The sequence below is a fragment of the Vombatus ursinus genome, unplaced genomic scaffold (genome assembly GCF_900497805.2).
Source record: "Vombatus ursinus unplaced genomic scaffold, bare-nosed wombat genome assembly UNPS02014775.1, whole genome shotgun sequence".
In the NCBI taxonomy this organism is placed as follows: domain Eukaryota; kingdom Metazoa; phylum Chordata; class Mammalia; order Diprotodontia; family Vombatidae; genus Vombatus; species Vombatus ursinus.
In genome coordinates this window covers 13,617,851-13,631,704 of record NW_020954553.1, presented here as the reverse complement: position 1 = coordinate 13,631,704, position 13,854 = coordinate 13,617,851, and the positions used below count along the sequence as shown (strand labels likewise).

Sequence of the window (13,854 nt, the reverse complement as noted above, 5' to 3'; positions counted from 1 at the left end):
AATGGGGCAGAAAACTAGGTCTCTATATATGTTAGACTGAGCTGTCTGTTCTGTTCTTTAGCAAATGGCTTTACTGGTAGCTGTTTAGGGTTTTACCAAACCAGTCATCAAGAACCATTCCACAGTGGAGCCAAGATGGCAGAGTAGTGAAAGCACTTACTTTAGCTCTTCTAACATTTCCCTCCAAACAACTTTACCATAACACCTTAAGTCAAATTCTGGAGTAGTCAACAAAAGGTCAGAGTGAGACATTCTTCCAGCCCAAGACAACTTAGGAGGCCAGAGAGATCTGACACAGGGGTACAGGCCAGCCCAGAGCTCATGTGGAAGACACACAAGTGGTGGGGGCCCAGAATTGGGCAAACAGAAGCTAATGAATCTATGAGACATCAAGAAACAATAAGACAAAGTTTAAAAAATGAAAAAAAAATAGGAGAAAATGTGAAATATCTCACTGGAAAAAACAACTGACCTAAAAGATAAATCGAGGACAGATAATTTTTTTAAAATTTTTTTCAGCGAGGCAATTGGGGTTAAGTGACTTGCCCAGGTTCACATAGCTAGTAAGTGTCAAGTGTCTGATCTCAGACCGAATTTGAACTCAGGTCCTCTTGACTCCAGGGTTAGTGCTCTATCCACTGTGCCATCTAGATGCCCTCAGAAAATACTTTGAACAGTCACAAAGAAACTCTTGAAATACTGTGGAGCCACAGTCAGAATCACACAAGACTTAGCAGCTATCACATTAAATGAGTGGAGGGCTTGGAATACGATATCCTGGAAGGCAAAACAACTTGGATTACAACCAAGAGTAACCTACCTAGCAAAACTAAATATAAGCCTTCAAGGGAAATAATGGCTATTTAATGAAATAGAGGACTTTCAAACATTCCTGATGAAAAGATCAGGGATGAATAGAAAATTTGTCTTTCCAATATAAGACTCAAAAGAAACATAAAAAGGTAACGATGAAGGAGAAAGCATAAAGAGCTCAACAAGGTTTGCCTTTCTATATGGGAATATGATACATGTAATTTCTAAGAACTTTATCATTTTAAAAGCAATTAGAAAGGATTCTATATAGGAAGAGGGCATGGAGTGAGTTGATTATGTTGGGATGACATAAAAAAAAATGGATATGTGAGAAAGAAGGATGCCCTGGGAAAAGGAGAAAGGTTGAGGAAGAATGGGGAAAATTACCTCACACAAATGAGAAGCAAGGAAAGCTTTTTACAGTGGAGGGGAAGATGGGGGTAACTGGGCAATATTTGAACCTCACATCTAAAGTGATTCAAAGACAGAAATACACACACACACACACACACACACTCTCTCTCTCTCTCTCTCTCTCTCTCTCTCTCTCTCTCTCTCTTTCACTTGGTACTAAAACTTTATCTTACCCAATAGGGAAGTAGGAGGGGAAAGGGACAAGAGGAAGGAGGTGCCTGAAAAGAGGATGAGAAGGATAAACAGAAGAAAATAGGATGGAGGGAAATGCACAATTAGTAATCATAACTGAACGTGAATGAGATGAACTCATCCATAAAATGGAAGCAGATGACAGAATGGATTAAAAAATAGAATGTGACAATATGTTGTTTATAAAAAACACACTTGAAACAGAGAGACACACACAGAGTTAAAATGAGGCTGGAGTAGAATCTATTATGCTTCAGCTGATGTAAAAAAGGCAGGGGTAGCAACCATGATCTCAGACAATGCAAAAGCAAAAACAAACCTAATTAAAAGGGCTAAGCAGGAAAACTACATCTTGCTTAAAGGAACCATAGACAATGAAGTAATATCAATACTAAACATATATGCACCAAATGGCATAGCATCCAAATGCTTAAAGGCAAAGTTTAAATGAATTATAGGAGGAAACAGTAAAACTAATATTAGAGTGGAACAACTCAACCTTCCCTTCTCAGCACTAGATAAATCTAGGAGATGAACAGAATCTTAGAAAAGTTAGATATGATATACTGCCAGAGAAAACTGAATTGGAATAGAAAGGAGAATATACCTTTTTTTCAGCTGTACATGGCACCTCCACAAAAACAGATCATGTATTAGGACATAAAAACCTCACAACCAAATGCAGAAAAGCAGAAATATTACATTTACCCTTTCAGACCATGATGCAATAAAAATTACATTTAATAAAGGGCTGTAGAAGCACAGATTAAAAGTTAGTTGGAAACTAAATAATCTAATCCTAAAGAATGAGTGGGTCAAAGAACAAATTATAGAAACAATAAGAAAACCAAATTACTAGTATCAAAAATAAAAAGGGTGAATGCACCACCAATGAAGAGAAAATTAAAGCAATTCAGTTATTAGGAGTTATTTTGCCCAACTACATGCCAGTAAAACAGACAATCTAAATGAAATGGATGAATATTTACAAAAAGATAAACTGCCCAGATTAAAAGAAGAGGAAATAGAATACTTAAATAATGCTATCTTAGAAAAAGAAATAGAACAAGACATCAACGAGCTCCCTAAGAAAAATTCCCAGGATCAGATGGATTTACAAGTGAATTTTACCAAATATTTAGGGAACAATTAATCCCAATACTATATAAATTATTTGAAAAAACAGGTAAAGGAGTCCTATCAAATTCCTTTTATGATACAAATATGATTTTGATAACTAAACCAGGTAGAGCAAAAACAGAGAAAGAAAACTATAGTCCAATTTTCTTAGTGAATATCAATGCAAAAATTTTAAATAGAATAGTAGGTATGGAGGTTACAATATATCACACAGATCATACACTATGACCAGGTGAGTTTTATATAAGAATGTAAGGCTGATTCAGTATTAAGAAAACTATCAGCATAACTGACCATATCAATAACAAAAACAACAAAAATTTTATGATTATATCAACAGATGCAGAAAAAGCCTCTGACAAAATACAATACTCATTCCTATTAAAAACACTAGAAAGCACAGGAATCAATGGAGCTTTTCTTAAAGTGATTAGTATCTATCTAAAAGCAAGAGCAAGTGTTTTCTGTAGTGTGGATAAACATGAAACTTTCATAATAAGATCAGAGGTGAAGCACAAGGATGCCATTATTACCACAATTATTCAATACTGTACTAGAAATGCTAGCTATAGCAATAAGACAAGAAAAAGAAACTGAAGGAATAAAAATAGGCAACAAGGAAACAAAACTATTACTGTTTGCAGATATGATGGTACACTTAGAGAACCCTAGAGAATCAACTAAAAAACTAGCTGAAACAATTAACAACTTTAGCAAAATTGCAGGATACAAAATAAACCCAAATAAATCATCAGCATTTTTATATATGACTAACAAAACTCAGAAGAAAGAGCTAGGAAGAAAAATTCCATTTAAAGTAGTTGCAGACAATATAAAATACTTGGGACTCTACTTGCCAAGAGAAACCCAGGGACTATATGTAGACAATTACAATACCGTTTTCACACAAATTAAGACAGATCTAAACAATTGGAGAAATACTAATTTCTTACGGGTAGGCTGAGCCAATATAATAAAACTGATAATTCTACCTATGTTAATTTACTTATTCAGTGCCATACCAAGCAAACTACCAAAAATTATTTTATATAAGCCAGAAAAAAAATAATAAATTCATCTGGAAAAACAAAAGGTCAAGAATATCAAGGGAATCAATGAAAACAATATGAAGGAAGGTGGCCTAGTAGTACCAGATTTCAAACTATATTACAAAGTGGTAATCATCAAAACAATCTGGTACTGAGTAAGAAATAGAGTGGTGGATCAATGGAATAGATTAAGTACACAATAAATAGTAGTAAAGGACCATAGTAACCTAGTGTTTGATAAACCTAAAGATCCAAACTTTTGGGATAAGAACTTACCACATGACAAAAATTGCTGGGAAAACTGGAAGGCAGTTTGGCAGTAACTAGGCATAGACCAATATCTCACACCGTATAACAAAATAAGGTCAAAATGGATAAATGATTTAGTCATAAAGGGTGATATCATAAGTAAATGAGGGGAGGATGGAAAAATGTACCTGTCAGATCTATGGATAAGGGAAGAGTTTATGACAAAATAAGAGATAGGGAGGATCGCGGAAAGCAAAATGGATAATTTTGATTACATGAGATTGAAAAGCTTTTGCACAAATAAAACTTATGCAGCCAAAATTAGAAGGGAAACAGGAAACTGGAAAAAAAAATTTCACAGCAAGTTTCTCTGATAAAGGCCTCATTCCTCAAATATATAGGGAATGGAGGCAATTTTAGAAAAATAAAAGCCACTCCCCAGTTGATAAATGGTCAAAGGATATGAACAGGAAGTTTTCAGATGGAGAAAACAAAGCTATCATTAATCACATGAAAAAAATGCCCTAAATCACTACTGATAAGAGAAGTGCAAATTAAAACAATTCTGAGGTACCACCTCACACCTACCAGATTGGCTAACATGACAGAAAAGGAAAATGACAAAATGCTGGAAGGGATGTGGAAAAATTGGGACATTAATGTACTACTGGTACAGTTGTAAACTAGCCCAATCATTCTGGAGAACAATTTGGAACTATGCCCAAAGGGCTATAAAAATGTGCACATCCACTGTCCCAGCAATACCATTACTTGATCTGTATCCTAAAGAGATCAAAGAAAAGGGAAAAGGACCTATTTACGCAAAAATATTTATAGCAGCTCTTTTTGTGGTGGCAAAGAATTGGAAATTGGGGGATGCTCATCAATTGGGGAATGGCTAAACAAGTTGTGGTATATGACTGTGACAGAATACTATTATGCTATAAGAAATGATGAGCAGGATGCTTTCAGAAAAAACCTGGGAAGACCTATATGAACTGATGCAAAGTGAAGTGAGCAGAACCAGGAGAACACTATACACAGTAATAGCAATATTGAAAGGATGATTAATTGTGAAAGACTTAACTACTCTGACCAAGACAATGATCCAAGACAATTCCAAAGGACCCATGATGAAAAATATTCACCTCCACAGAGAAAACTAATGAACTCTGAATGCAGAGTGAAGCTTATTTTTTTTCACTTTCTCTATTTTTTGTCTATTTTCTTCTGCAACATGACTAATATGGAATTATACATTGTATGATGGCATATGTATATTTGATATAAAATTGCTTGCCTTCTCAAGGAGGGAGAGAATTTGGAATTCAGAATGTCAAAAAAGGAATGTTAAAATTTTTTTACATGTAATTGGGAAATATTTAATGAAATAAATTTTTTTAAAAATATAGAAAAGAACCATTCCCTACCATCACGACCCTCCCTCTCCCTCCAACCTCGACAAAGATAAGCACGGTTTTTCAAAAAGTTCTCCAAAGGCAGAAGCAGATTATTTTAAAATTAACAGTCAATGAGTGTGGAACATTGCCCATACTGTCAGACATGGTTTGACGTGTTGGTTACTTTTGCTGAAATCCTTTTCTTTTTTGTTTTAAAACCTTTGTTATAAGAAATAGCTGAAAGAGGGTTGGGGGTGTGGGGGGGCAAGATATATTTAGAAATGAATGTGAGGTAAAAAGGCATCAGGAATAAATTAATAATTAATGGCATATGGGGGGGCAAGAAAGGAAAGAATGAGAAAAGGTAGAATGGTAGATGGGCAAAAATGCAGAAGAACCAAAGTTTCTACTTAGGCTTTTGATCCCCCCACTGGAGCCACCATCCCATAAAGGAATAATAATACATCTATTCCAATGGCTCCAGACATGGTTTTTGTAACTTTCTGAAATCCCAGTACAGATCTTCAAGAAAGCCCAAGGCTTAACTTGGGAGGCAGAAGATCCATTCATTGTCTGTGGAGCTGGCCGAATTAATTTCTCCGTGTTCTAGCTTATTTTTGAAGAAGTGTTACAACACTTTAACTGACAACACACCAAGTCACCCACCCACCCATTTCTCAAACCCTCTCTCTATCAGGTCAGGCTTTGGTCAATCCATTTTCACTTGTACTGAAAGAGCCTTGTCTCAATTGATCTACATTACTCCCTCTCCGCTGCAGCACAGTCAAACTGACTTTCTCTCTGTTCTCCCAAGCCTTGGCACTGGGGACTCCCCCATGTCTGGAATCCCATTCCTACTACCCAATGCTTCACAGACTCTCTCTTCCTTCAAGGCACAGCTCAAGCCTTCTACCCACACTTTCCTGACGTCTCCCAGTATTTATTCTCTTTCTATGTATTCTGTAGATGCTGACACACGTACACGTCGTCTCCCCATTTGAATGTAAGCTCCTTACAAGCTGGAATTGCTTCATTCTTTGTATCAGAGGCAGGATTGTTTACTCTTTGTATATGTATCCCTAACACAGCGCATGGCACATTAAAAGTGCAGTTAGTGGCCAAAACACTCGTGTGAAGACAAAGAAGAGAGATGCTGGCTCCACTCTACTCAAATGTGGGTTAAGGAAGGCTGGAAAACAATGGGGAGGACTAGACGTGATTCTGGTCAGCAGCAGCTTGGGCTTTGTTACAGTGTCTATAGCAACAAAAGGCTCTGAAAGCAAACGTCAAATGCAATTCAGATGAGATGAAGTGAAGTCAGACAACGTTCATTAGCTGTCCTTGGCAAGACGGAATTAAACATAAAATTTCACACCTTTGACAACTGAGGATATAGTTCATTTCTGAAGTTTCGGCAGCTGTTGTGCAGAGAGAGACGGCACTCTGCATCAATATTCTGGGGGGTAGAGGAAGCAAAGGCTTGCTGGCCCACTTGGCAAAGCCCCTGCTGGGAGTACTTTGTTACAAGGCAAAGAAACCTGTCCAAACAGGTTGTTTCCAGCCATCAGGTCTCAAGAAGAGCCATTTCACACCTATTCTAGCTGGTTAGCGACCAGAGGCATGACCTCTCCCTCCAGAGATTCCTGAGGTCAAACAAGGTCTACCACCCACAAATGCTGAGAGCAGCAAGGGCACTGAGGGGCCACTCTGGGGAAGCTGTGGATTGCAACACAGAGTCTGAAGCTTCACTTGGACAGCACAGCCTCTAACTTCTTACACTCAACAGCACTGAGAACCATTTGTTCAACTACAAAATTAAAATCAGTCTAACAACTCTCCTGGAATACTCACAACTCTTCCAGAAAAGAGCTCACCTCTGACTCACCAGGCTTCAGAAGCCACTCAAATCCCAGGATTCCCCAAACTGTTTACATATAACTGACTTCCAGCTCAGGACCAAGGGATGCTTGGGCACAGTGAGCTGCCAGGCTGCTAGGTGGTCTGAGCCATTATACCCTCACTTCCATTGGATGGTTGTAGCTACAGAGGCTAAGGGTGATTTACAGGCAGCCATCAATCATCTACACTTTGCAAATAGCTTTAACTGCACAGGTGGCAAAGCCACAGTCTGGCTAAGGTTCAACTACAGCAGTCTCATGCTTTACTCACCTCCCAGACCAATTACAACAAAAAGTCATAAAAGCCCAACCTAAACTATGTACCTCAACCAATATAACAAGTTAAATGTCATATACACAACTACGGGGGCTGCCCCCTGGAATACTGCATATCACACGGGACACTCTACCAAGGGCCCTACAGAAGGTCCACTGAAGAGCAACAATCAGGCAGGTGAACTCTAAGTCCACCCAGCCTCCCAGAAGAGGACCTCAGTATACAAAATCAAAGGCCCGAGGCGAGGGGGAAAGAGGCCTCTGGTGGGGAGAGACTAAAGTCCGAAAACAAAACCACGAAAGGTCTGATCAGGGTCAACACAGACGTCACCAAATTCTAGGGCGCTATGATTAAGCCTGAAAGAGGTAGCTGAAGTTTAAATAAACTTACCACAGAGGGTTTTCATTCATGAAATTGCCAAGAAGTTTTATAGGCTGAAAACAGAAATAGTTTGAAAAGGGCATCTCATAATGTTTAGGGGATAGTATAAACTACTGACAAGCATGACCTTCAAACCATCCTCTGATGTTTCTGTCAGGGAAAGAATCCTAACTTAGAATGGTTCCAGAGGGGACAGAGCTGGGACTAAGGGCTGCCAGGTCTAGGGAAGTGGGTTTCTGGTCAATCCAAGCAAGGATTCCTAACCATTCCAGCTGTCTTCACCACAGGATGGGCTGCCTTGTGCAGTATCTCTACTTGAGGAGGTATCCAAATAGAAGCTTAATGACCACGTTGGGGAGGGGATGCATACTTTAAGGACAGTTATGCAGGGAGAGAAGCAGGAGAAGAAAGGGCCACAACAAAAAGACCACTGGCTTGCAATCAGAACACTAATGTGTTCAAACACCAGCTCTTAAGAAGTCTGAAAAACGCCTTAAGAAGTCACAATCTCTCTGGGCCACAATGTTTTCATCTTCGAAATGAGGGAACGGGGCTGGGTGATCCCCAAACTCTTTTCCAGCTCTAACATTCTAGGATTCTATGGCTTGGACCAGGAGAGGCACCCAAACATCCCTTCCAGCTCTGTGACTCCTGAGGACTTCAAAAACTACATCCTAACAGCAAAGAGGGCCTATCAGCTTTGACTTCCGAGGGTCAACAAAGGCTACCAATCTGACTTGGGAGAGCGAAAAGATTAACATGCCACTCCAACCTGAAGTTGGAGAGAACCCGACCCATTCCTGCTTGGAAGCATTTTTGATTTTTGCTCATAATTCCTCTGTGATGTACCAAACATAGACAGACAGACAGATAAACAGACAATACTTATTAAGGGCTTTATCTGTTTCAGGTCCTGTGCTACCAAGTGCTGGGGATACAAACATGAGCATATTAAGCTGTTACTGACTTCAAAGACATCATATCCTAATGTAGGAAGACAACAGGTAAAGAGCTAGAACCACAGGCGTGTTCCAAAAAAGTCCTTTGTCAAGCAAGCCTGTTTAATTTATACTTACTATAATTTTAGACACATTAAAAAAAATGAGCTTCAAAGGGCAGTGGCTTCTACCACTTAACTTTTAAGATTCTTTAAACTTACTATAGTGGACAGGAGTTCTCAAAATGTGATCCAGGGAACACTGGTGGTTCCTGAGATCTGTTAAGGGGCCTGTCAGGTCAAAACTAATCTCATAATAATAATAAGACATTTCAATTTCTAAATATTGTAAATATTAATAGATAAAACCCAAACAAAAACTCTCAGGGGGAGGGGGGGGGTTCCCTCAATAATTCTTTAAAGTGTAAAGGAAGAGGTCTTAAGGCCAAAAGGTTTGAGAACTGCTATATAAAGGAACTCCTTTGCTTTCTGTAACGTAACTAACTACTTCTAATCTTGTTGCTTTGTGCATTTGGGGTTTTCCCATATCAATTTTTCTCCAAAATATGTACATTGGAATAGAATCTTATTGACATCTTCAGACCCAACATCTAAAACAATTTATTTTCTGCTAGCAAAAGTCAGTTGGCTAGCCATCTTCGTCAGGAGACATTTTAAGGTCCTATCGTGCCATATAATTTCAGCCCGATATGTTTACTGAAAAAAAAAAAATGAAAGCACCGACCTGAAATCTTTGCAGTCTATACTTAGAAAAATGTCCAATCTGGTCTCCTATGACTCTAGACTGCAAGGATTTTTTCCAATACAGATCACTACTGTCCACTTCACAATACCAATTAGCCCTTTGGTTTTAATCACTAAATCACACAGAGAAGAAAGCTCCTTTCAGCTAAGCCTAGTTCCTTGAAAAGAAAGCATCTTTAATATCTGCCAGGAGAAATTCAGAAAAAGCTCCTGAGAGGTGATGGGCTCAAGAATGCTTAAGAGACTGAGAAACGTACAAAATATTCCAAAAGTCTTAACTTTAGCAGCTCACAGCTTGGACTAAGACTTTTGTGACATCCTGTATATTTTTTGGATGTGGCCAATGCAGTTTGCCTATCCCAGGCTATAACAGTTTTGGTTTTTCTGTCTTTCTCAATAAGAGGGTCCAGTGGGATGGGAAGGAGAGAAGGTGGATTTTCCTTGATGGGGAAAAAAAAAAAGAAAACTAAATTCTTCTTTTAATCCTCACTAAGAGTTAATTTGCTACAGTCTAGAGAAAGGATTTTATTAGAAAGTACATGTGCTTTACCTGAGGAGACCTATCTGACTTCTTTGGCATGATCTCTTATCTCTTTCACAAGGACAAAATCGCAGAGTAATGGCATAGTTGAAATTAAGACAGTTTCCCAGAAATCCCCAAGTACAGTTCTAAATCTGACCCCAAAGATGAAAGGAGGAATCTTCATTAGGTTACTTCTGATGAAGACCTTTTGCATGGACACAAAAGCCAATTTATCAAAGGAATCATATTTGTATTCCGTATTAGGGAGATAGTGAATAGCTCGGGATTCACAAAACCTAGGTTTTCCAGGGTAGCTATTCTGGATTCACTAACAAATGGTGACAAACTTCTGATCCACTTTTTAGGCAGTGAATTAGGAAGAGAAACCTAATACTAGTATCCCTTTCTAGGATTAGGTCTCCTCTAGAAAAGTTGACTTCTTGGAGAGTTCATTCTGCTAATGACCCTGGTCAATTTGGCTGGCATTTGAAGGGGAGGAGGATAGTGGAGAGGAAGGGGTTATAATTCGGTGGCCAAAAAGCTGCTTTTCTGGGACTTCCTCAGCCCAAAGAGCTGTTTCTAAATAAGGCATTTTGGGGTTAGGAAAGCTGTGTGAAGAAATTTGAGCTTCTGGAAAATCCAGGAAGCTCACCTCCCTGCCTAAATGTATGCAACTGAATGGAGGGGCATAGGTAGGCCTCATTCTCCCCATCCTGTTGTATACAACTGCCCTTCCCTAGGAAACCATTTAAAGACAAGTAAATAAGTCATAATACTAGGGAACAATCTATAAATAACAGAAATAGACAGTTACATGCACACTCAATCATTTAAAACTTCTCTTTTGTTCCTACTTTTGTATTTTAATGCTTGTCAATAAAAGTTAAAATAAAATTGTAAAAACTATTAGGGAAACCAGCACTATAGTTTAAAAGGGAGACAGGTTTTCTCAAAGGCTTTGTAATACTTCCCCTAAAGCCAGCCACCCTGTATTTCAACTGCTAGTGTGGAAAGTGATTACTGGATCCAGTCTGCAGAATTCTGTATCTGGGGTCAGAGAATACAGCATTTGCTTCCTTCCTAAGCCAATTCAGAAATGGGACTGAGGTTACTGGAAAGGTAAGCACTTTTAAGAATCTGTAGATTCTTTCTCCTTCCCCTTTCCCCTCATGCTTGCTTTGAAATCCATATTCTCTCAGGAGTTCCTACCTTCCTAGACAAGGTGCTACCTAAATTATCCATTTTCCTCCCAAAACCACTCTAAAATCATAGCATTTTAGAACTTGAGTTCATCTAGTACAAACTCCTTTTCTCACTGAACCCCACCACTCTGCAGAAGAAACTGAGCCCCAGGGACCCTCTGACACTTCAGACTAAATCTATGTAAGTGGCCTTGGATAAGTCTCTTAGCTTCCCTAGGCCCCTGTTTTCCCACCTATAAAATAAAGATGTTGGGCTAGATGGCCTGAGGTCTCTCCCATGCTGAGATCTCTGATCCTGAGTGACTTGTCCATGACTACAAAGAACTAGCACTAAAACCCACCCCTCCTGATTTTCCAGGCTAGTGTTCTTCCCAATACCCCAGCCTGCTCTGGGTCAATTTCTCACAAACTTTGTTTTTAGAAAGAGTAAAATGAAACATTAGATCTTTCAGGGCACTTCCTTCAATTTAAAGGGACACCTTCAGTTGCCACTAATTTCATCAACTAATTATTGGGAGTTACCTCCTTAAGTCTGTATGGGGTTTAGCAACCACAAATGCTGAAAAATGAAGCAAATCCTATATATCTGTTTGATATCTAGCATTAACGAAATCCTTAAGAAAGCAACCTGATAATCTAAATGTACAGCTGTCCTAATTGTGGAGTGCAATGACTCTATTCTGCCTAATCTGGGCTTCCTCACCGGCTGAAGTGGGGGTCAACTGAGATAACATTTGTAAAGTGCTTTCCACAGCACCTGCCTCTTACTAAGTGTTCCCTTCTCTATCCCTCTGGGATATTAAAGTGCACGGAATTTAAGCAAGTAAATGCACACAGCCTACCTATGATTTAACTAAATGGGAACTGTGTTAGGTTTAACTAGGCTTTTGCAAGTAAACCACTATTTGGGGTATATTTAATCCCCTTTTATTTCCCTTCTAGTCCAAGGGAAAGACTTTCCCATACTTTCAGATACAACGTTAAAAGAAGTCAAGGCTTTGGAAATGAAGCTTCCAAGGAATTTATGACCACTATTTAAAAGCAGAAAGTACTCCTCTTTATGTACAATTATATTTCCTTATTTGAAGATCTGGACTTCCACAAATTTTGTGCTTCCTTATCTCTTGCCGAACCCTTAAACCTAAAGTGAAACACACCCAGTAAGACTTTCTCTTCCTCCTTATAGGTTCTCCCTGAGAAGCACTCAATAGTAAACTCAACAATTTGAGGCTTTTTTCCTAACTTAAAAGGGCAGTATGTAAACAGCTATAGGAGAAAGTTGTTCTTCCTTCTACTCAAGTAAAGGCCATTCCATTTAAGGACATTTAAACTACCTTGCTTATTATCAGTAGGTGGTGCCAACAGAAGTGGGACTGGGAGGATCTAGATCTAGCAGTCAGGTGAATGGTACAAACCACAGAAGGCTATGGCACCTAAAGTGACCAGGTGCCAGATCCAACACAGGAAGCCAGCCAGGTTGGGACAGTAAACCTGCATAGCTCAGACAGGCAAGTGGGAGGGAGGGCTTGGACTGAAAAGTGAATGCTGCGGAGGGCCCAGCCTCCTAGGGATGCAGCATGCCATGAAGGTCGGTCACTAGGTGGAAAAGAATGTGTGGCTCTTCACATGCCAAAAGAGTGTGGGTTTTCAACAGGACTCCCAGGAAACAGTCCCCCTACAAGCTCTGCCAACCCCCCCCCCCACTTCCTTCCTAGGCGCTCATGATCAGAAGAGCACCCTGAGCCACACCACCATCCGGCTGGGCTCATCTATCACCTGCGGGACAGCAAGGGAACTTTGAGAAGCACACTGAAGGGAATGTCGAGTCACTTCTGCACTCGGTCCTGGAGAAGCCGAGGGGGCTGCAAGGCACAGGAGCCCGTGAGACCTTCAAACAGGAGAGCCAAAATGCACCAGCACTGTTACCACCTTCCCAGGGCCCCTCGGCAATCCCTACCCAATCTACCACCTCTGTCCATCCTAATTAATCACCCCTCCAGAATTCCCTCCCCACCCCTACCCCCTACTTAGCCCAACCTTGTCATCCCAGCCCTACCTCCTCTCCAGCATGTTCCCATCCTTCTCTCTATCCATCCTTTTTCTCTACCAGCTCTCCTCCTCTACAAAGTCTAGACCTCCCGGCTGCCCCTCGCCTCAACCAACCAACCAACCAACCAATCAATCAGAAAGCATTTATTAAGCTTCTACTAAGGTGCCGGGCACCAAACTAGGCTCAGGGAATACAAAGACAAAAAAGCAGTCCCTGCCCTCGAGGAGCTTCTATTCTAAAGGGGGAAACAGCCAGTATGGTCCTAAACACAGGGTCTACACAAGTCATACACCTTAGAGCAGCCCCCACTTCCACCCCCCACCGCAGGACAGACCCCCCCCCCCCCCCCCCCCCCCCCCGGCAGGTCCTTCGCCCCCTCCCCCAGAGGAGACCCCTCTCGGCGACTCCTTCAGGGTAAGTCCCCTTCACTGCAGACCCCAGTTTGCTTGCCCCCCCCTTCGGTTTCCCCCCACCCCCAGCTCCGCTCACCTTCCCCCGGCGCTCAGCGCTCCTCGCCCATAGTCCGCGTCCCGGAGCCGGGAGCTGCTCGGCGCACCGTCCCGG

General features: G+C 40.5%; 1 protein-coding gene across 1 annotated transcript in view; it reads right to left on the bottom strand.

Moving 5' to 3' along the window:
* The window catches only part of STK40 (serine/threonine kinase 40), a 53,763-nt gene extending 39,909 nt beyond the window's left edge, over positions 1–13,854 (bottom strand). The window contains exon 1 of the mRNA XM_027864447.1: positions 13,780–13,854. The gene's annotated coding sequence lies outside the window, so the exon portion shown is untranslated. The remainder of the gene's footprint in view (positions 1–13,779) is intronic.